This window comes from Erithacus rubecula (genome assembly GCF_903797595.1).
Source record: "Erithacus rubecula genome assembly, chromosome: 5".
In the NCBI taxonomy this organism is placed as follows: Eukaryota; Metazoa; Chordata; class Aves; order Passeriformes; family Muscicapidae; genus Erithacus; species Erithacus rubecula.
Genome location: NC_136687.1, coordinates 4,960,461 through 4,985,448, shown reverse-complemented (window position 1 = coordinate 4,985,448; position 24,988 = coordinate 4,960,461). Strand labels below are relative to the sequence as shown.

Below are 24,988 nucleotides of genomic sequence, written 5' to 3'. Positions count from 1 at the left end.
GCAATTTCTGACTAGTGGAATGAGTGTTGCTCATGTTTTTCTAGGACTCTTACTGGCATCAGAAGACCTGTCCTGAGAGCAAAGTCAGAGCAACAGACTTTTTATGCCTTGGTTTGCTCGTGTATTTTAAATAGATGCTATCTCTGAGCACTCAGATTTTTGACTTCAAAACCATAAAGAATGTGTCTTGGATGAACATTCTCATGCTCTTGTAGGGATATTTGTGCACCTTAATCAGACTTTAAAAATTATTTCAAACCTGTTAATACTTTCCCCAATTTCTTACTTCACTTATCATTACAGTCTCATGATTTCTGGAAGGAGTGAATTACAACCTACTTCTCTTGTGAGTGTTTAATAATTCCACATTTTGTGAATATTTAATCTGCAGATTTAATTTGAGTCCAGGCAAAACTCCTATTCTTGTTGGTGAGATTTTGCCAAGGAATGTGGTGGATTCTCAGTTGCTTATAGCCTTTAAATCAGACTGAATATCTTTCCAAGAAAGATGCCCTGAGTCGACCACAATTTATTGGAAATAATTTAGGAATTGCTGGGCAGCCTCCTCTGGGCTATGCTCTGCAGATGTCAGAGAAGGTGACTGCAAAGTTTCCATATGATCTTAAAATCTACAAAAACATGGCTGATCTTTGAAATACCATGGTCTTTAAGAAGTTTTTCTTTTTTTCATCTGGGATGTTTTAAGATCTTTGATGTGCTAATGATCCAAGTTGTCTGGCTAGATGATAAATCTCAGATGAAAGAAGTAGATGGTGAGTTAAGACTTCTTTCTCACCTCTGCCTGGGAGCTATGGCACATCTTAGTAACTTCCTTAATAAACAGTGTGTGTTTTCAAGGGATTGGGCATGATTTTAATTGCAGCTCTGTAGGAAACTGTTTTTCTATTTAATGAAAGCTCTCTTGATTTTTCAAAATGTTCTCATCTCCACCTGGCTACAGCGTACCCACCTTACACCCCCTCCCAACATAAAGCTGAAGATTTAAGGCTCTGGGATTATAAATCCAAGTCCTTGTTCTGGGTCAACTGAGCAGGATACTTATATTTTGTCTTCCAAAATCTTCTGAAACAGTTGGGCTGGGGACTGTGGAGTCTTCCCTGGAAAAAGTCCATCTTCTTGTTTTGAATAGCAGTTCAATCCTGGACCCTGAAATTTTCCCTGGAGAAACTGGCCAGTGCTTTCTGGTGAAAACGTCACGTCTGACAATTTGATATTTCTTGGCAGACACCTTCCTTCACAAATATTAAAGTATATTGTCAGAAAATCCATGCCAAATCTACCAGTAATGATCACAAATAAAGCTATGCTGGGATATAGAGATCACTGAAAGCCATGGTGTTTCAAGAATCTCAAAAGTTTTGTAGACCATCAGAGATAACAAATCATAGCAGCTCTGAAGGGCAAGATGAAAACACTATCAAATAGAATACAAATTGTGTCTTCTTCTTTATGTGTTCAGCAGTTTTTTAATTGGTATATTCACATAATTGGAAATGAGGATTTTCTGTCAATGCTAGAGTAGGCATAGGAGAAAAAAAAAAAAAAGAAAAACAGAACAAAACTTTTTCTTCTCAAAATCAGATTTATTAAGTGTAAACAAATTTCCTTCCTAGTCTGTCTGAAGCTGGCAGTGTTAAATTTTACCTTTGCAGAAAGTATTTAATATAATGTGTGTAAATATTATGTTAAAGGATTCATGTCCTGTTTTAAACAGTGGCAAAAAAATTTCCTTTCAGCCTTTAGGTTTTCCACTAATTCATTTCATATTAAATCAGAGCAGGCAAAAAAAACTGCTGATCAGATCTTTACTGAGCTTTATTGTAATGTAGTTTAAGTGGATGCAGACGGCTGGTTTTTCTTCTTTATTTCTTCTTTTTTTTTCCCTCCATGTCTGAAATATTATACAGGAGACTGAAGTTCTTGTGGCAATAATGTGAGAGTCTCAAAATGGGCTGAAAAATAAATATTATAGAAATATGTCATCCAAATCAAATACTGTGTGAATAAGGGAAGCTGGAGAGGTTACAATTGTGGTTCAAGGTTTAACATGCAAGGTACCTCAAAAGTTGATTAAATGCATTTCAGCTGGATGTAAAATGCAGTGGAAATGTGTTAGGTATCTTCCCTTGGTGAGATCTCAAGTGTGGCTCAAATAACATTCTTGGAGGTCAAGTTTCCACATGGCAACATATGGGGTGATGGGAATAGGCTCAGATCTCCTTCTTCCTTCAACAGCATCCCCCTGGTAAAAAGGTCTGACAGTGCACCATGGTCATCCTCGTGCTCATCAGCAAACAAAACCCCAAGGGTGCACAGGAACAATACATGGAGCCTTTAGCTTCCCTTACACTAGGGCAAAATCTTTGGCTACTGACTGCTCGTGGTGCTTAACTGTGTAATTGTCTTAATTATTCCAAATTGCACTGTGCAGTCCCTTAACAATTATGTGGGTTAGCTGCAGTATTAAATGGCAAAAATGACATGAATGTAGTCACAGTATTGCCTTGCAGAAGCATGAAAATGCAGGAGTCTGCACAGGTTTCCCTTGAGGAAGAGCCCTTACACTGCACACTCTGGCAGCTGCAGGAGACTTCAGCACAGGGGGTGAGCAGAGTATCACTGATTTTCTAGAAGAATCTCTGTTTATGGGACAGCTCTAGCAAAATGCTGACTGAAATGTTCACTGAACAGTGAACAATGGGCAAACACCCATGGCTCACCTCAAAGGGCTGATGATGTCTATCAGATCTTGACTGAAGGGGCTTCAGCTGCTTTGGAGTAAAACTGTGAAATCTTACCATGACCATCACAAAGCTGGTCCAGTCCAATCTCCCAGGACAGTTTCCATGAGCAGAATACACTGAGGGTGCAGTTCTGGTCATCCATTTATCCACATTGCTTTACCTGGAAGCCAGGGGCACAGACCCCCAGAATGAATCTCAGCTGTGAAAACTGAGAAGAACTTGCTCAGTAATTCTGGGATTAAAATCTCAATAATTTGGCAAATGTCTAGTTTGTGACTCTGCTAAGACCTTCCTATTCACTGGTGCAGAGCTGCCTGTGGCAGCCTGTCCATACAGGTGGGCTCTTGCTCTCAGGAAAGATGTAATTCCTCCTACTTTTCCCAAAAATCAACCTGCTACAATTTGGTAAAGAGATTCCTTCCCCCTTGAACTTTTGCAATATTATCTATTTTAATATAAATATAACAATCACATTTAATAATGTAAAAATTTGAATTTATTCTTTTTAAAGACCTAATAATAATATATCACATTTGTGCAGCAAGCTGTGAACTACAAATATGGATTCTCTGTCATTCATAACTCTCCATAGGACTTATCAGAGACCTGTATGGTTTCAGTCCCTCTGACTGGCAACAATAAAGACAGCAACCCAGTTCAGCAACCAGACATGAGTTCAAGCTTCAGGGAGCTTACAGGGAGTTACAGAATCAAGTGCTATCTTTCATAATAAACTGTTTGAATTTAAAAAAAAAAAAAAAAACAAACAAAAAAGGCTGTACATGGAGTATTTAAATGCTTGACCAGCTTCAGTGTGAGCTAATATCAGGAATGAATAGAAAGGAGCTTGTTCTGGTGGAGTTTTCATGTTCTTTAAGGGGTTACATAGAAACCTCTGCAGCTAGAAAACTTATTGAGTGTCTATTTTTTAAAAGATGTTTCCAAGTTATGTGTATGAAATAGCATGGCCACATCAGTGAATCTCATCTTAAATATTAGTGAAGCATTTATACTTGTTGTCCTAAAGTGCTGCTAAAATCCACAGCAAAGCCCTGCTTGATTGACTGTGTCTGCCACTGAACCCATTTGTAAAAGCCAGGAGTAATATATGTTGTCTCAAAGTAATAACAACTGGTGGAGAAATATTTTTTCACATAACCATCTGTGGAAAAACCAGTGCATTCCTCTTTTTGTACTCTGGGCTAACCTATAAATTAATTCCTTAGGTATTTATAAGGATAGCTCAGTGTGTGTGGGATTTGCTAATAAACCCTCCTAAGTTCTAGTTTGGGTTTCCTCTAGTGAGGTGAGCACTCATATCCCAACTAACCCATCTGGACAGACCCTGAAGAATTTGACACTCCTGTAAAGTTTAAGTGTTCCTAGAAAATTTTGGATTCCCTTACAAATTGTATTTACATTTTTTAATAGTGTGAGTGTAGCCAAGATGGACTCTATCTGGAAGAGGTCTCCCATTTATCAACTGAATACTTATTCTTTGAGCAGTGAAGAGGGTAAACCCTAGAAAAGCAAAGCAAATCTGTTTGAAATGAGGAAAGAGTGTATTTTCTTAAGCTGGCATGCCTTCTTGCATTTGAAGTCATATCTTATAAAATTTATGGCCAAAGTTCAACATGATGTGGTTTGAGCTTGGATTCCTTTGGTAAATACAAGTATGTATTCAGTTGATGAACCTTACTTTAATTTCAAATTCAGACCCAAATTCCCTCCAGACTCTGGGGAATTGTCCTCCAGGGTTATGACCAAAAAGGAAAAAGGGGAGAGCTGTGTGTAAAGCTCCAGGATGTGAGATTTTCACTTAGAGGACATCTCTATCATGGACAAATCATTTCATGTCTCCAGAACCAACTAACAAACAATCTACAAAGTCTTACCAAAAAATGTATTGCAAAAAGGAGTGTTCTGGTTTTATCTAGGAGTTAGCATTCTAAAAATAACACCGTCTTTCCTCCTGGGCTCACACTCCCTGGTGCTTCTAAAAGCACTTAAATTTGCAGTTAAAGAAATGCTTAATCAGCCAAATTTATCTATAAGAAACTGGAGGAATTTTCTGGTGAATAAAATATTGCACTGCAAATATTTGCTCTGCTTTAACCTAGAATGGTTTCTGCTCTGAATCTATTGGCAACCTAGGCATAAAGAGACATTAGCATTTTGAGCTATGTCTCAGTATTCCTGATCTAGTCTCTTCACAGAATGTGTTACAGCAGCAATTATCTATAAAATTACATTTGATACTTTGATAGAAGTATAACAGCGTGTCAGCTCCACTTCCTTGCAAAGTACCTTTGATGTGTACACAGAACTCAGTAAGTGCAGTTCATTTAAAGTCAGATTTCTGACTTTCTTTGGTCCCAGAATTACTTAGCTTCCATATTTAATGTGTCCATCTTGACAATTACTGCTATCCAAGAAGAAATTATGATTTAAAAAGTTAAGTTGAAAAAGTGGTTTATATCAAAGAATACATTCCTGCAGTGCACTGTAGGTATGGCTGGGGAGGGAGCCTGGGTGGGAAGCCTTGCCAGGGTCCCAAGCAAAGCATCTCCATGTCTCATCTCACCTGCAGTTTTACCTGTTTGTGTCCCTTGTTTGGGGTGTCTCCTGCAGGCTGTGGCTCCCTCTGGGCTCCTGGCAGCTTCAGAAGGATCAGTCATGGTCAGCCTCAACACCTGAGGCAGTGGGTAGTGAGGTGAACTTTGCTCTTTCCCTCTGGGAGGCACAACCTTCAGCCTAAGAGAGAGCAGAGCTTTACAGTCTGTCCTCTCTCTTGCCCTACCACTCTCAAAACTTAATTTCAAAGTGCTCAAAGGTTAATCTATTTGTTTATAAGAGATGTTCCCTTAAGAGAATGGGCTGGGATCATATCTCACACCCATGCAAATGTGGAGTAATGGCTTTTGTCTTGGAAATCTGTTTATGCTGCTGCAATAAACCAGGAGGTGGCTACTGGGTTCTTTCCTATCATCATTTTAATTCCAGCACATACTCATATGTGCTCTGCAATAAAATTAGAGAAAAAAAACATCTGGCAAACAAAACCATTACCAAATAAATGTTGCCCATTGGCCCTGATTTCACACTCAGGATATTGAAAACAAATGTTCTGGTGATATTGAGATCTTGACATGTTTGTGTTTGGCTTGTTGGGTCAGCTGAAATTGGTCGTGTTCACAGTGAGATGATGAGAGATGCTTTGAGTCACAGATTATTTAGACTATTCTCAGTATGGGGTACAACTCTAAGCTCCTTAGCAGCATGACTTTCATAACAATGATATAACCCAGCAGCAGGTCCTCTGACCTTACAACATGCTCCCCACCTCCAGGGAATCTGTGTAGCTAAACAAAATATTTGTGAATTAGTGGGAAAACAGGAGTCACCTGCTATGAATCTGTCTTTATTTAAGGACAGGCAGCACACTGTAGCCTCTTTTGGTTTCTTGGCCTATTGTATTAGGGTTTTCATAGAGCTGCTCAGAATCCCAGAATAAGCTGAGTTGGGAGGGACCCACAAGGATCATCCAGTCCAGCTCCTGGCTCAGCCCCATCCCCAGAGCCCCAGCCTGTCCCAGAGCATTGTCCAAACCCTCCTGGAGCTCTGTCCCTGTGCTGTGACACTGCCCTGGGGAGCCTGGGCAGTGCCAGACACCCTCTGGAGAAAGAACCTTTTCCTGATATCCAAGCTGAACCTGCCCTGGCACAGCTCCAGGCCATTCCCTCAGCCTGTCACTGTCCCACAGAGCAGAGATCAGTGTCTGTCCCTCCTCTTCCCCTCTCAGGGATTTGGAACTGCACTGAGCTCTCCCCTCAGTCTCCTCCAGGCTGAACAGGCCCAGTGCCCTCAGCCTCTCCTCACCCAGCTTCTCCTCAAGCCCTTCCCCATCTCTGTTGCCTCCTTTGGACACTCTCTAAGTGTTTAATGTCATTTTTGTGCTGTGGTGCCCAAAGCTGCCCCAGCACTGAGGTGAGGCCACCCCGGCCCAGAGCAGAGCGGGACAATCCCTCCCTTGCCCGGCTGTGTTGCTGTGCCTGATGTCCCCAGCACAGGGATGTCCCTCCTGGCTGCCAGGGCACTGCTGCCTCATGTTCACTTGGCCCTGACAGGACCCCCAGGTCCCTTTCCATGGCCCTGCTCTCAGCCCCTCATTCCCAGTCTGTCCATCCAGGGCTGCCCCATCCCAGAGCAGAATCCGGCACTTTCCCTCGCTGAGCCCCACATGGCTGGAGATTGCCAAGCAAAGTGATGAGTTTATCTCTCTGTGGCATGCACATTTTTTTCCAGATGGGCACTATGAGAGACACTACTAAAAGCTTCACTGAAATCCCAAATTTTACATTGACTGGCTTCCCTTGTTTAACCTTGTCATAAAAGGCACTCAGGTTTGACAAGCAGGATTTCTCTCTCATGCAGCTGTGCTGGCTGTGACTGGTGACTGTTATGTCCTTCAGGTGTTTTTTCAGTACCTCCCAGAATAATTTTCTCCATAACTTTACCAAGCACTGAAGAGACACAACCAGGCCTGTAGATTCTGGGGTTCCCTTCTTGCCTTTCTTTCACCAGATTCCAATCAGCTTCCAGTCAGAAATATTATTCTTCATATGCATCTTTGTCTGCAGAGAATCCACCTTTTCCTTAATCTCTATTCTTTATATAGTGTTTTGGAATTCCAAACACACTGCCTAAAGAAGGCTGTGCCCATTAATATCTGTATTGTATCGTATTTTTACCAGACATCTCTCACCTTTCTGGATGAGAGTCACAACAATTCTGAGTATTGTTTGGATTGGAGTTTTTGTCTTTATTCGGAGAATTTCTCTATTCAGGAAAGACTAAGTCAGTCTTAGTAGACTTTTAGGGGCCTTGACCCAAAAAAGAAAAACATGCAGCTTCAACCACTCATAATCAGTTTAGTGGATCCATTATTCTACCAGTACATGCAAATTTGGTCAAAATGAAACACTTCACAAAATGTATTGATTTTGTCAGCACTTTAGTTTAAGAAAATAAAAAAGGGAAAGAATTTCCGTCCTGTTGAAATGTGCTGTTTTTAAAATACTGCTATTTTGGGCTTGGTTTTGTTTCAGAGAAACTTTTCTTTGGCATTTTAGCATCGGGTTGTTGGGTGGCTTTTTTAACAAAATCAAAGCAAAAATTAGAAAAGAAATGGTTTTGTTGAATTCTGAAACCTGCAGGTTTAATTTTAAAAGAAAATAAAATGCATAGCTAGTTCAGCAGCAATCAGAACTTGTTTCAGCAGAGATCTACTCTAAGCCAAAAAGATTAAGAAAAGTTCTTACCATCTCCCATCATCCAGCTCTGTCTGGGGAAAGTGGAACTGCAGGGGATTCAAATAACAAATTAACATGGAATCATTACGAGTAATTTAACTTTTGAAATGAGATCTTTCTGCATGAACAATAGATCCATCTTGAGCCCCCTTCTTTCCCACAACTGTCAAACATGCTTGTTTTCATGAGGCCTGGGATAAAACTCAGTTTGACTTCTTGATAACATCTTCTTTGTTTGAAAGCAAGTGAATGTGGCATAGATTCTGAAAAATTACTGCAAAATCCAAACTGACGTAGAAGCCACATTTTTGCTTTCTCTCTGAATTTCTCTTCACCTCACCTTTTATCAAGTTTTGAAGACTTTCAGTGTAGAAGATTTTATCTAGAAAACACTTATTGAAGAAAACATGGGTTTTTTGAAAATGAAAATCTGCTGATGTTGACATTTGATGACTCTGACTGATCATTCCTAAGTTATCAGTTGTAAGTAAAGTGTTTGATCATTTTTTCAGACTGCACAGGGGGAAAGTAGGCAGACATACCAGAAATGGAAAGTACATATCTAATTTTTCTTATGCCAACACAGTAAAATCAGACATTAATTATAATGTTAGAGCAAAATAATTTTATTATTCTTAGTAACATGGCAGAGTGTGGGAAGCTAAAGGACAGAAAAAATGAGTATAACAGAAGAGTTTGTGGTCCTTACAGTTCAAAAATGTCATAATTAGGAAAGTTCAACAAGAACAAGGTATTTGTGTGTCATCCCATTAATGAGCAATTAAAGTGCAGTCACATGGATATAAGTGAATATGATTAGCAGTGAAAACTTACCATGCCCCAGAAAGGAATTTTGTTCCAATTCATAAAAGGCACTGGTTGTTTAATTACGGACACACAGAGGATCAGAGTTACAATCAGATTCACTATGCATTTTAATTCATGAATAAAGCTTTTGTGTAACTGAAAAAAAAAAAATAAAAAAAAAAAGGAGGAGAAGTTGTGATTTAATTAGTGGCATGAGAGTTGGACAACCTGATCTCATTAGGAGTAATCACTTTCCAGGAAGCGCCGGGCGCCGTCTCACACAGCATCTCCCAGAAATGATCACTATTCTGCAGGACTGAGCTCAGGCTTTAATGCCACTGCTGCAGGAAGCTGTCATTAGATGTGTGAGGGGGGACAGAATGGGGACAGAAGGCTGCTATTCTCGAAGGGAGTGTAGCAATACAGGCTCTCACAGCTCCCTCCTGCTCATTAATTACACAATTTGCAATGTTGTCCAGCAAAAGCTCGAAGAACAAACTGGATTTTATTAAGAAAGGAAATAACAGAAGATAATTCCAAACAAACACGGAAGCTGAGCAGGAAGGAGTCAGATTTGGAGAAGGTGGTGCCCAGATGTTTTCAGGAGTTAATACATCCACGTGGGACCAGCCATCAAAGGAATCATGCAGGGCAACAGAGGGTGCCATTGTGCCACTGTGCTACTGGTGTAAGCCTTGGTGGGGATGGTTTCCCTCCCAGATCTAGTAGATAAAAAAAAATCTTATTTATTTATTTATTTATTTATTTATTTATTTATTTATTTATTTATATCACTGTCATGTATTTATTTATAAATATTTCTTTTTTTTTTTTCATAGCAATACAGGCAGGAGGGCATCACACATGTTTTCACGTAAATATATTTTTATATATGTATACTTTTGTACAAATATATAACTGTATTGTTGAGGGGGTGAATAAATATTAAAAATCTCAAGTCTTAGGTAGGCTATGATAAATGTCTTCAGAATACATTCTTTCCTAGCTTCATCTGCAATCCACCCTCTAATTTCTTGTTCTGGCAGCATATAGGCTCCCAGCTAAGCCCTGTCCCTTCCCCTCTCACAAGTGCTTTGTCATTGGAATATTTCCCCACAAATCTGCTCTGGCTCGTGGTCTAGCAGATCAAAGTACTCAGTCACTGACAGCATTTGTTTATAGTAAAAAATGCCATAACTTCATATCCAGATTTAGCCCTTGTGTCTCAGTGCTGTCAAAAAGGGACATTTTTAGATATCAATGCTCATTCCTGGTTCTCAAGTTATCAGAATTTACAGTTGTAATGTTCTTATGAACAGAGTAGGCTATTTTTGGTCAGAATGAAGGCACGTGATAGACCAAAGCAATTAAGGCCTCTTACTTTATTAACAGGATGGTAAAAAATAGTCCTAATTAAATATTTTTCAGCTCTCCTAAACATTCCTAAAATAGCCCTTTCTGGAAGGGAAGGGGCATAAGCAGAGGGTGTGACAGGGTCTCCTCTGGCTGCCTGCATAATTCATAGCACTTGTTATGTGCCCAGCCCAACATTCATCTGACAAAATAAATGTTTTTACCCTCTCCCCCTTGCTCTGTGCTCCTTACCCAGCTCCCAGACAGGCACTTGCACCCTCCATGTGGGATTTGTTTCATTCAGCAGGGGAGTAAAATCACCAATGCCCTTTAAACCTCTGCAAAGCAGGTCAAGGTTAAAAGCTTAAAAGCTTAAGGGGAGAAGCTGAGCCGTGCAAATGTTGGTGTAAAAGCTCCATTGTACAAACAAGAGCTGCGTTCCAAGGATGCTGTCACCTTGGATTTCACTAAAACCAGCACCCCCTGCTCCTTTACAACTGCTGCACTATTTAGACTGTGAATCCTCAGGAGCAACCTTTACTTTGAACCTGGTGATCCTCCATGCTCAAAATCCCTTCTCCCACTTAGGTACATGTTGTGCTGTTACAATGCAGATCTGAACACAAGTTTTTTGGGTTCTCTCTGTGTTTGAAAGACAATAATCACCCAGCAAATGACAGGTCCCACTTGTTGTTTATGTTGAATATATATCTATATATTCAATACAGTTTTTTTTTAGCTTTCAGGGGGAACAGCAATGAGATCAGCTAAGCTCCTAAGTAGTTCAGGAGCACTGAAGTTTTGACCCTGGAAGACTTTTTTTTTTAATACAAGTGCATATATTTTGGAACAAAACCATGTGCCATGCAAGTTATTCCTGCTCTAAACAAGATAGGAGAGTGAAAACTATGCACAGTATTTCAGGGAAAATCAGCATGAAAAGCCTTAAGTCAGAAAAATAACGTTTCTCTTTTTTTTATAGACTCATTTGGAATTATTTCTTTTCTTGAGTTTTGCTTTGAAGGTGAAGAAGATCAGGTCTGTAATAAAAATGCCACATGGAAAGAGAAGTAGAATTTTTCAGTGTTAAAATTTCCAAAATATATGCAAGAAGGACCCCAAACTCTCAATGGTTTGGAGGCAGAGTAGAATACTTCTGCTTATATTATGAATATCCTAAAGAGGAGTGAAAAGCTTTCAAACTCAAAAAATACAGGGTTTTTTGAACACAAATTACAGTGATTGATTTCTGAGCACCAAAAAACTCAATGTGACTAGGGAAGAGAAAGAGCAAAGTTTCCTTTTGCACCATAAGCCAAACACCAGTATGTGGAATATGAACTGTAAACCCAAACTCCTCTGATGATCAGGACTAAAGGGAAAGCAGCATTTGGCTGCAATGCTCTCCCTGGAAATATTCAAAGCCAGGTTGGAGGGGGCTTTGAGCAAACTGATCTGATACAAGGTGTGGCTGGGGGTGTGGAACTTGGTGGTCTTTAAGGTCCCTTCCCACAAAACCATTCTGTGATCCTATGAAGTTGGTTGCGGAGAATGTTCACCCATGGTGTTTTCTTTGTCAGCAAGCAGTGGTTGGGCCAATTAACAAACTGACACTGCCACACCACCATTGGGCTGCCAACATAACCCACAGTGTGAAGGAGTAACCATGGGGTATTTTCTGCTGATCTTCTTGAATAAAACTTGTGTGCTGGGGGAGGTATGAACCTCCACCTACTGTAAATTTGTAGGAGCTGTCACCACCAGTTAGATTTTCTTGAGAACAGAGGAAACCCCCCCTTTGAGACTTGTATAAGTTACTCTGGTGTCTAATGTTGCCACCCTTGTCCTTCCTGTCCCCTCCTCACCTACTTTTGGTGGTGAGCCAGGTATTGTTTGGATGACTTATACCCCAAGTCTGTTAATTCCCCACTGAAATCAGCCACAACAACTCAGCTCCTTCTTTACCTGAGCACACTGTGGGCATGAGGACTGATAATCTTGCTCACTTTCCATAAGCTCCATGGAATTTATGTTCACCAGGGCACTCCGAAATTGATGCAGTAGCAAAGAGCCACCATGGTCCCTCTGAGCCAGCAGCAGGGATACATAAGAGAAAAGTGGCTTCTTCTTGGACATGCACCCTTGAAAGAGACCTGTTCACCTCTAAGGTTTCCCCTTCCACCTAAAAATTACTTGAGATCTGAAGTGCCTGGATTTATTCTTTATGAGTGCTTAAATTCTGTTTTGCTATAACTTTTCATCTTCATTTCTGTCTTAGTGCTAAGTCAAAACTAAAGTTTCTATCTTGTGGAAAATTCTGCCATTTCAGATTCTGTTTTCATTCTCGATCAAAATTAAAAGAATATGCTTAGAAATTCCAGCTTGGAAAAAAGCTCCTCACTCCAGTTGCCCACCACCTGAGCCAACCACATTTAATATGCATATTTAAGTATAGCTAAAATATTTCTGTCAAACTCCTTTTATTTCCTCTTTCTATAACAGATAAAACAGCTTTAAAAGTTTCTATAATCTTCTTAAACAAGTTAAATTTGTCAGAAGAATTTTTGTTTTGACAGAACAGTATTATTCTAACAAAAGAAAAGTTACTAGTTATAACAGTTATAAGCTATACAAATACAAGTCATAATCTAAGTCTAGTCCTGTCCTTCCTTCTGCCAAGTTCATGAGAGCACAGAGACACAGAGGAGACCCACACTCTTTTTTTCTAAAGAACTTTTTGCTTCAGTAAAATCTTTGGCCACAAAAATCTTTTGCTGTGAATGAGGCCATTCACTGATTTGATCTTAACTCTATGCCCCAACAAAAACAGAATCCATAGAGAGCTGTTCCCAATCAAAGGGGTTTGTATAGTTTGGGAAACAGCTGGTTGTGGCTAAGATGCTCTGACTTTCTTACCTAGACAATTGCACCTTAACTTGAAATTCTAGCACTTAACACTGCACTTAGTCTGCCATGCTACATCCATCCTATGATCTGGAATACCACAAAAACCCAGACAAAGTGGTATGCTGCCTCTTCTGTAAGAAGTGCTGTGCAATCACTTCCCAGAAAGGGTTGCTGTCACTCTGTGCAGAAGGGCACTCAGGGCTGTTTTCTTAATCCCAGGGGTGCTCCTGTCCCTGCCCTGCCATGGCTGGAGGAGAAGAGTGGTCAGGGAAAACAGAGGCTGTGGCATGGAACAATTGCACAGCACTGCACTTATAATTTTCAAATGGGATAACAGTAAATGGCATGAACTACATACTAAAATTGCAAAACTGCAGTTACCACTAATTTTTGTATTGGTATACTTGAATATACATCTGAAATAGAGTATGATGCTATTTCTTAACTAGCACAACAATTTGGCCTTTTTGCTCCTAGAGTTGAGAGAGAAGGCTTTATCCTAACTAAAAGGGAGGAGAAAATTCAGGTAATTTTTCTGAAGAAAAAGGTATTTAGGAAATCCTCAACTAGCCCTAATCATGAACTTTTTCCAGGACATTTGGGTTACATATTAGACAGCTGCCATCACTATTGAATGGATAGGGAAAACTGTATTTGACCTGGATGCATCCATGTATGTGCTTTTCCCACTGATAATTGTGAAGTTTATAGGGTGCTGAAGTGATACCTCTGTGCTCTTCTACATGTTCCCCTGGAAAACCTTGCAGGCCAACCCCTATCACACACACTCAGCCAAGGGTCAAGCATGGTGTGGCCAAAGCACTGAAACACTTCCATGGGTCTGACAGTCCTTGAGGTAATTATCTGTTAGATCTTGAAACTCTCAAATCCTCTGGGGCTGGCATGCAGCAGGAAGGTTGTGCCCTTCCCACCCCATCTTTCAGCAGGGGATCCATGCACTTTCTCTGGAAGATTATCCATGTCCCTGTCCATCCCTGCATTAATCACATGCCATTATCTAGCTGCCATTGGCTGGAGTCCTGTCTCCAGGGTCTTTTGGTGGGAAAGGCCCCAAATGACCTAGGTCAGGATCCAATCTCAGTGTAAGAAAGAGGCTTCTCCCAATTCCTCTTGTTTCAGCCATAGTCCCTCATTTGAAACACATGGAAGATATTTTAATAGCAATTATCATCTCCTGATGCCAAAGTTTGCTCTATAAATTTCTCTAAACCAGCTTTTTAACACACTTTCTCTTCAGCCCTCTCTCTATATGCACACACACACAGCATGAGACCACACACTGCCTACACAAGGTTGTGTTGTGTTTTTGCCACGTAATCCAGTAAGAGTTAATCTCATCCTTCAAAACTCAGCACTTCATCCAACCTTCTGTCCTACACAATTGCTACATGAGCTCCTGAGCTGTGGGATCAGCCACAGTGTCACACCAGGAGGCTTCCAGGTACAGCTTCCATGCCTGGGGCAGAGGGAATCACTGCTCTCTCTGTGGCATCTGTCAGCATATTGCCCCCAGCTTTCATTCTATATTTATGAAAAGGTGCTGAGGCACAGCAGGCATTATGCATGATCTTTGGCATAAAAAAGGAGCATGCCCTTATCAGTTTTCTGCAGTAATTTGCTAAATGTCATTGGAGTTACCCAGGTCTCATTCTGCAGAGCCCTGGCACGCCGTGGTGCTGCTGAAATGTGGTGCTGTCCTCACACTCGTGTGAGTGTTTGCTCTGTCATGAGATCTCCCAAATGCTGGATGTTTGATAGGCCAGTTAGCTGCCTGAATAAATATTTTCACTTTCTTTTAGTCAACGATAGAGCCAAACATTCAACTGAAAATAGCTTGGGGTAAGTATTGTTGGTTTAAAATTCATTTTATAATAGATTCTGTTTGTGGAATCATTGATTAGTGTTCCTGTGCTGGCTTTTAAAACAGTTTAGAATATTGCAGATAAATAGCATTTTTACCAGTAGAAGTATTATATTTTAGTTTTGTCTATTTTTGGAAGGCTATCCTAAACTGCTCATGGAAAAGTAAAGCAAAACATTCTAGCTCAAAACCAGAGATATATACCTCTAATAGGGATTTCATTTTTTTACCTTATGGCCCCTTTTAGTTACTATCTACATTTTCTGAAGCCTAAAGGCATTGTAAATTAAAAAAAAAAAACAAAACCAAACCAAAAAAGAATAAACATCACCAGCTGCAGATTTAAGGCAAATATTTAAAACCTCAGTAGGAGTTTTAAAAATAAATAACAAAAAGGTAAGATCCTTGTTTGGACAGTGAGTTATTTTTGACATTATTTGATACAAGAACTCAACATGAATATTTTTGAAGTATGGTTCTCATTAACATTTGGATAGAGTACATTTCCTTTTCTTGATTCAATCATGAAAAATTCCACTTACAGATAGCCCATACAATAGTGCAACCTCTTTCACACATTACTACATCATAATCCATTTGGCTGCACTTGCTTCAAGCAGGTCCACTCTACCCATATGGCCTGGCTTTAGTATTTCTTGCTTCCATCTGTTTTAAGTTATCTTCTTTGCTATGTGTTACTGAGATGCTCCTCAGCCACATGCAGAAAGGCTGTTTCTGAGAGAAAATGTGAACAACAGGGGACTTCTATGCTCTTACATCTGTGGGAGTTCACTGGAGTCGACTGAGCCTACTGCTGTAGATTTTGGCTCTGCAGAGTCTGTTAAAGCCCATTGTGTCTGCGTGGTTTAAGTTTTCATTACAAAACCCTGGAGGCCTGGTTTGGAAATCCTTGATTCATGTGAATATTCCTGCTGAAGAGCAGTCCTGCAAAAAGGTGTCTTTTATTTTCCTTTTCCCATTTAAGTCTTTCCCTCCTCACTTCTCCCACTGGGTCAGTGGGTACTGACCACGTCCTACACTCTGGAGAAGCAGAACAGTCCTTGCCCCAAGGCTTTTCATCCTCAGCAGACAAGTCTAAACCTACAAGAGATTTCTGCTGTCTTCCCCAGCCTTTGATGAGTCTCAGGTTGGGCTGGAAGGCCAGGAGGAGCAAACCCAGCTCACAAGACCTTCCCCTACCCCGCAGGCTCACTGCCTGCTCATGGAGTGGTGGGACCATGGAAGTCACTGCCTTGTTAGGAAACCCACAATCTTCTCCTTTCTTGTTCTGTCCTGAAACTCGATGTTCCTGACATAGTGATGCCACTTGACATTGCTGATCCCTCCTAAACACCTGCTATCAAATGCATCAAATCTTTTCTTGTCAGCTTGCGTAATGCCCCAGGTCTTTGCAGCATCGAGCAAAACTGATACCACACAGCTGTTGTAGAGTCTTATTTTTTGTTTTGCAGACATGTCACTGCCCCATGCTTTTGCCCTTGAATTTATTTGCATTGATATTCACCTTATTCTGGTCAGCCTTGAAAGGACACTGGATGAAATCCAGGCAGAGTGGTCCAGAGTACTGGAAATGGGAATAAAATATGAACCCTGCCATGATTGTGACTGACCTCAGAGAGGAAGGACAAAGCCACTGTTTCCCTTCCTCAATAGACCCAAAGCCATTCTTTAATCAAAAGAGTTGATGTTCATTTTTAGTGAAAGCTTCCATTTTTAGGATTTTTCTTTTAAGGTGATCACTGGCCTTAGGACTCACCAAAGATGAGCCAGAGGATTTTCAATTCTTGTTAATAGCTGGTCATATATTTATCAATACCTTTAGGAAAGGGGGACAGAATGCAGCAGATTAAAAAAAATATATTAAGAATGAGGAATGGGTTTTCTCTTTCAGATGTGAAAATTTGTGATGTTACCGTATTTATTGATGAAGTTCTTCACCAAAATTTGGAAAGAAAATAACACAGAGAAAAAATTAGAATTAAGAACTCTGTGCATAATTGTTTTCATTTCTCCAGAGGTAATAAGACCATTTATCACAATATTTAAAATATTGTGGCAATATTTCTGATTTTTTAAAAGCTACTTAAAAAATGTAAAGGAAAATAGACATACTTCAATCCTCTTGATTTTTCAAATAACTTTTAAAAAAACAATTTTCCTGATTTATTTTGTCTTCTTTTAAATCTTTTTCTGAGTGGGAAAGAATAGAAAGGTGTGTGTACATTCTTCTTTAATATTAAAATAATTTGTCTCAAATTTAAAAAAAAAAATATATCTGAAAAAGGCTAGAGCTGTGTAGAGTGTATTTTTCTTCTATGCAAGTTCAGGAAACCTCTACATGGCATACAACCAGACTATGCCAGCCCATACAGGGAACCACATATATTCAGTAAAGGTAATATTATGTGACAAAATAAAGAAAATTTCCTTCCTAAAATTATAGAATTAAAATAAAATTGAAGAGGATAATAATAATATTAAAATATAAATTAAAATAATATTGAAAATACAGTTATTAAAAATAGAAAAAGATTGAAAATAAGAAATTTAAACACAACTATGTGGTTACATTTTGTAAATATAATATGTTGTTGTGATAATACATATTTAATAATAAGCTTCTTTTGATATAATATAATAATATTATTCTTATATATTAGTATAATAATTATAATAATAAATCAATAATATACTCTCAAAAATATTGGTGCAAGTATATAAAAATATCTTTCGTGAGTAGTTCTATATTGCTAATTTTAAATTATAATGTTTTTGTATAGAATAATACATTATATATAATATTGTTAGCAATTAAATGTAGGAATAAATTCTACATTTGGCACTGCCACATTTCTGGTGATTATCATAAGGCTGTGTAAAACTTGGGTGTACTTTCCTTTTTTTACTGCTTATTAAAAGTCATATGAACATAAAACTGTTCTGTATCAGATTATACTTTTGCAATTTTCACTAACTTTTATTAATTTAGACCATGTTCAACTTTTATGAGAATCCTGAAAAATTTTTATCTTCCACAGGAATAACCTTTGCATGAAAGTAAGGCACAAAATAATTAATATTTTCAACATGTGAACCTTTACTGTGACCATTTTTCACTTTGCCTGCCTTTGTATTTTACATATCTAAAAATATAGAAATATAATTAAATAAGAATAAAAATAGAATAAAAAGCACATTTAATAAGCTATTGCTTAATTTCTAGGTAGTTAAATGAATTGAAGTTGAAAATTATTCCAGTCTGGTCTACAACACCTCTGTAAAGCAAACATTTTCATTCACAGGGGCAGATAGTGTAACTTTTATGGTTGTTTCTAGATTTTATTCCCAATGAAGACAGAAGAAATAGATTAATCTATTTCATCTATGACTCTAGGAATAAAATCTGACCATAAACAGATACCAGTTCTGCTAATTTATTTTAGAAATCTCTGTTATCTAAAGATTCAAAATATTTTCTTCTTTAAAGTTAATAGCTAAAAAAAAAAGAGAAAGATAATCTTGATCAGAATTTTACAAGTTGTTCAGACACTTGAGTTACAATTTTAAATAACATTTTTTTCAGGGGGAAAATATTAATTTCATTGCGAGGAATAATATAAATTACCAGTACTGCAACCATGATTTGCAAACAACTACACATTCTTTCTTTGTAAATAATGTGCTTTTTAAATAAAACTGACATTATTTTTTCACCTCTACCATGTTTTATTAAAAAATGGGACTCTTGTTAATTAGATTCTTAAATCCTACCTCAGCTGAATTTGCTTGGAACCCGACAGTAGCACTGACAAAGAACATTTTAAAAGCTTTAAAATGTGGCTTGACTGTGCAGAACGTGTCCCTTAATAGCAGCAGTGACAGGAGATGGAGGTGCCTTTCCACTGTCTTTTCATTTTGCCAAATGAGCTAAAAGGGGACAAAGTGACAATTGTGTGTCTGATGCCACCATTTCTGGGCAATGAGCAAATAATTTTTTAGTGAGAGTTACCTGTGTAAAGAGCAATAACCCAGGTGATTTTAACTACAGCTTCAATAACATGCAACACAATATTTCTTAACTGTAAATCATGAGGAATTTTTTGTTTGGATTTTTTTTCCTCTCCATATTTTTTTTTTTTTAAATTTAATTTGAGGGCTGCAGAAACAGCAGCATATCCCTGACCCAGCCCAGATGCCATGACTGGTTGCAAACCACCCTTAGTCTGGAAAGAGATCTTTGCATCCAACAGGGCTGGGGACTAAGCCTAGAGAAAGCAACAGATAAATAAGATAAATCCCACCTCAAAATGAGGGAGCAGCACTGTGAAAATGGTGCTGTGGGTCAGTGAAAAGACACCTCAGGCTCCAGTTCTGGAGGATGACTGAGCTGAAGTCACTGCTCCACCAGTGAGATGAAGATGTGAGATGAACTTGGGAACAAGATGCTCCATGAGCCCAAGAGAGGGCCACCAGAAAAACTTTGCTTTCTTGCAGAAATGAGTTTGGAAACATGTAGACATATGCACACTGTGCCCAGAGGGAAAAATTTGATTAAGAATAACACTAAAATAGTATCTCTGTGTGGGGAATGCAGGGCTGCCCAGCTGAATTGCTGCCCAGGGCACAGCAGCATGGACAGGAGTGCTCTGTGGGACCACAGGGGTGGTTGGCTGGATCACTGCCCTCCTCTCATGGCATGTCCTGCCAGCTTTGATCTCCAGATCCCAAGCTCCTGTGGCTGAGCAGCTGCTCACAGGGAATTTTCCAGGAGGACTCTTTTCTCTGGGCTCATTAGCCCTTCTGAGCTCGTTAGCCCTTCCTCTTGGCCTGGAGCAGACAGACATTTACTGCTGCCTGAAAACCCCACCCGTTATTTGGCTCTTCCAGTGGAGGATGAGATTAAGAAATTCTTGGCATAGTACAGCCTTGTGGTGACTTTGGATAGACAGCTGGAGTAATTTGGGGAATAATGTCACATGTGACAATTTTTACTTTGCACAAGTGAGCTAGAGGCAGATAAATGGGGTTATCAGCTACAGCACAAAAACTTGGTCTTAAAGTTTTATTTCTATGTGAATGATGCCATAACACGTGGGCAAGCAGGTATCACCCACTAAAGAAAAGTACAAAGCTCCACTATCTTTCAAACTGCTCAAACTTTCTCTTCTCTCTATCCCAAGTAGGAATATTTTAATGTAGATTTTAGGTTTTTTTTACTTATGTGGCAGCCTCATATGGAGCTGTTAGGAAACATCCCTCACAGGCAAACAATACTGATGAATTGCAAAGAAATGCCATAAAAATAAGTCCTAAGTTACTGTAGCAGAGGAGAGATCAATGAAAATGTAACTGAAGCAATTGGAACAGAAGTTGTCAATGCAGAAAATAAAAATGCCATGAAGATAAAGCAGTCCAGTACATCTTTACTCACAGCTACACCATGGATTAAGCTGCATAGAAATACAGAACTCCAGCTCCATATCCAAAATCTTCTTTCCCTATTCAGTATCCCATAGCCCTATGGCCACCAGTGTCCTTTCCATGTGCCAAAGATGTCGGCAAGAGCTGAACCTTGGCTTTACCCCATTCCAAAAGTCCCATGAAACTGAGAGGAACAGAAACTGACTACTGTCCTGGACGGAGAAGAAAGCCCTGAGGTCTGAAGGAGCAGATTTGGTGCCATTGCTCTTAAATGCTAGAGACACCAGGGTCAGCAGTGCACACTCTGGAGACACAGTGAAGGAATTATGTTCTGTGAGTTCTGCCCTGCAGAGCTTACTCAGGTGGACAGACTCATTAACAACAATTAACATCCCATTTCCAGGCAAGCCTTGTAAAAGCACCAAGGTAATCACTGACTAAAGCTGAAGTAACATTTAAAAATCAGTTTTCCAGCACATCCAAGCCAAACAAACCAGATCTGAGTTTCTGCAGACGCTCAGTAGTCTCATGTGCTGTTTCTGGGCAACAGGGAGGCTTTACACAAACAGCCTTGCTACAGCTTCCAGTGAGCTGAAAACAGGAGTTTTCAAACCATTGCTGAATGCTACCCAATTGTATTTTGCCTCCCTGCTTATTTATTGTTTTGCATTAGGTGACCCAGCATGGCATGGAGAACATCAAAAAGAGGGTCAGGAGTTATCACAGCTCTCTTATCTCATGGCCAACATAATTTCCCAATCACTGCACATCTGCCTTGCATTTTGTGAATTTTAGCACGTTGAAATCATTGTGGCTCAGAAAAGCTTTTCTGGAGCCTGCTGAGTTGGTTTACACTCGGATCACTGTTGATTCATGTCCTGCTCTCCAAAAGCACAAGTATCTGAGTTACTTTGCACATCTGAGCAGTGGCATGGACACAGGGGGAATATATGAGAGAGGGAGTGCAAACCCCAGATTCTAAAACTGTAGTGAGGCTGAAAAGCAAAAAGGGGTCAGAGAGGAGGAAGGGTGGGACAAAACTCAGTAAGTTGTGAACAAGTTCAGGCTGTGAAATCAGGTGTTACTACTTAACTTCTTATAATAAAACAATAAAAAAGTTTTTGCAGAACAGGTAAGGAAAAAGACAGAAGGAAATACCAGCTTTGAAAAAATTACGTAATTCTCTCCTGATCACAATAAGTAATCCATGCTGGAAATTAATAACAAATGCAACTAGGAAATTGAGCAAGGAAAAAAAATATAATCACAATAATGGGACAATTCTGCAGCATTGAAGATGTTGCTAAACTGATTGACACTGATTTTAGACACTTGCTGCCACCTACAACAGGTTCAAAATAAAATATCATAAAGTTTGGGTTTTGGAGAGAGAGCAGTGGCAGCTGAGACACAGCAGTTTGTATACACGAGGCTGCAAAGCAGTTTGGGACAGGGATTTGTGTTGTGATGTACTTTTACACCTGAACCCTATTTCCAAGAAATATTATTAAGTCATGAAAAGCTGGTTAAAAACATAAATAATACTATTGAAGACCTGCATGCTCAGGAGCACTGTTGCTCATTCAGAGTTTAATTTGAGTTTCCAGGATTAGAGACAGAGCAAAATAAACCCTTCCATTACCCCGGGCAGCCTGCAGTCAGACACAAGGGTGACTTGCTTTTGACCTGCTGGTCTCAATTTTGGCATCATGCTCTGATTTGAGTAAATGTGACTCACTTGTATCCTATAAAAATACGTTGTTGGGTGATTAACTGTTTGTTCTGCTGCATTCCTTCCTACTCACCCTCAGTCCCACACTGCAGTGTGGCAGGAGGATGAACTGTAAATTTTCTGGAACAACACCACCAGCAAACCCAGCACCCTGCAACTCACATATCCTAAAACCACAGTGCACTTTAAATTAAATTAAAACCCACACTTTCTCAATCTGAATGATTGCCATAATAGAGACACCAAGGAGTTGATGCTGAATGTGGCTCTGGATGGTGTCAGAGCCTTTGATATCCCATCCTGTGTCACTTTGGGTGTTTCTGAGTCCCCAGTTTGAGAGCTTTTAGGGCTGATGGGCATAACCAGAGCCTTGGCTCCTGGCATCAGCAGCTGCCAGAGAAAACGGGGAATAGGGAGAGCAGCAGCCTTTCAGTGGGAAAAACACCTCTTTGTCCCAGATGAAATGCTTTGCAGCAGCTTTCAGACTGTGACAGTCACCTGGGGAAGCGTGGGGGGAGTTTGGGGGATACAAGCTCTTCATTTCTCTGACCCCAAAAAGTCACTGATGTGTTTGTGCATAATGGCCAGAATGATCCCACTGCAGTTTTGCAAGGTTTTCCCCAAGAGGAACAGTAATCTTGGTGGCTCCATGCCCTGGGGATCACGTCTGGAGCCCCAGAGGACTGAACATCAAATCTTTGAGTAATCAGGGCTCAGTAGAGCCAGGCAAATTCAGATCCTTTCACTTTCTTTGGAGGCTTCCCCATTAACACAGACCCGTGACACTGCCCAGTTTAGGAGAGAAACTTTCTGTGCATGCACATAGACCTTCAAGACCTTATAAACACTCCCAAAATTAGATATTCTCTTACTATCTATTATTTTCTTTCCACTCTAGGAGGTTTTTCTAATGCCATAATTTTGTTTCTGAAAATCATGCTGCTATTCAACTATTTAAAATTGCTATGTACACATGAATAAGAATCTCTTATCTATTTCCATATTATCTGAGGTATTTTATAATTTTATAATCCTAAATTATTGATTACTTTGTCAACACATAATTTCAGACATGACTGAAAGCTGAAATAAAGCATTTTAAAGTTGGGACACTTTGGGACTTTTTATTCCCTTTATGGATCTCTCCTCCTTTAGGTAACCTGTCCGACAATCACTGTAATTTTTTGCATCTATTTTTTTAAAAATTTATTTTGCAGAGCTACAATAAATTATTTTTCAAAATGTTAGTGTGCAGCTAAATTTATTAAATTTCTTTTGGGTGATGGAACACAAACTGTGATCACTTACTGAGCCTGGTAATCAAATATAATTTGAATATAATGTGGCCTCAAAATTAATAGCCCTGAAACAAATAAGAATAACATACTCTAAAAAAATTACCAGACTAGGAGTCCAGCAGGCTCTCTTTAAATGTGTCTTTAAAAAAGATTGCATACTAATAATCCTATTATTCAATGGAAAAAAAGAGTATCTTTCTATGTTTATTATATGTTCTGGAAAAGCCCCAGCCTTTTACAATATTTCTTCTCACAAATCACTTCAGTTTAATGATGTTACTGTACATTTCATCTCACATTTGAGTAAATATGTTTATTTCATCCCACAGAGAGATTTTATTTTAACTTCAAGATTATAATTTCTTAGAAGTCTGTCACAGAACAGCATGAGCTCTGCCAAATAGAAATACATACCCACTCCCCCACCATGTGTTTAAAAATTAAGGATTTTTTTCTTCTAGCACAGAAAAACATTTATTTATTCTGACAATGAAGTGAAGGACAACGATCAGAGACACTAAAGTTAACTGCTGCCTGAAGTCATAAACATCTGGTGGCTATTTTAATTGCATTGTGAACTAACCACAAAATCCTCCACTAAAGAATAAAAATATTTCCCCTGTGCAATACTGTATTTTAGAATTCTTCTCGTCTGAATCAATGTCAGAGCTGATTACAGCACAATGAAGTCTGTGTTTCATGCCTGCATCTTCTTGAAAGCACCACACATTCTTATTACAATTGCAGGCTTACTCAAAGCATCTCACACAGACAAAATTTTCAGGTTAATTCTGCAAATTGTGACTTAAAGATAAAATATAATGCTTAAATCATTATCATTTGTTTGCCAATAAGTTAGATCAGTATGTCAAGCACAGAAATACTGGACATGAGAAAGCACACAGATAATCACACAAGCACACAAATTCGTGTATATGAGCTATGTGTGTGTATATATTAATACACACACACACGCAAAATGCAGATATCCATACATTTATATGCATATACATGTATATATAAGAGGAATTCAAGTAAGCAGTAACACAACCTACCTAAATGTGAATAGAAATTGTTGTTAATAAAATTCTTGCATGAGTTGTACGGGGACCTTCTAAATGTCTGTGCTTCCTGGGGAGACCAAATGACCTCTTTTTTACAGATACCAAGATCAAAGCTCTTGGTTTAGATACTCCAGCTGTCCCTCTCGTTGGCATTTGACATGCAACCCGGTCCATTTAAAATCAGGGGGCATGTAAACATTTTAACCCTTGGCAGCAGTATCTGAGAAAGATGCTGGCAATAAATGGTCGTAACTGCCTGGGCCAAATCACATTTGGTGTCCTCCCTTTGAAGTCCATGCAGGCACTGTACCCTCTGGTTTTGACAAAGAGCCAAGTCCAAAAAAAGGATGTATGCTCTCGAAGCTGTCCGGATGTGGAGTTTGGGATCCAGAGTGGCTCCGTGCAGCTGAACAGTTGCCTCTGAGC

General features: G+C 39.3%; 1 long non-coding RNA gene across 1 annotated transcript; it reads right to left on the bottom strand.

Moving 5' to 3' along the window:
* Nucleotides 1-1,617: 1,617 nt before the first annotated feature.
* LOC306802855 lies at nt 1,618-24,703 on the bottom strand. The gene is made up of 5 exons (XR_013774494.1): nt 24,554-24,703; nt 8,087-8,124; nt 5,350-5,519; nt 2,820-2,973; nt 1,618-1,973 (listed from the first exon to the last, which is right to left on the bottom strand). It is a non-coding gene; the product is annotated as an uncharacterized lncRNA (long non-coding RNA).
* Between the last annotated feature and the right edge of the window lie 285 nt (nt 24,704-24,988).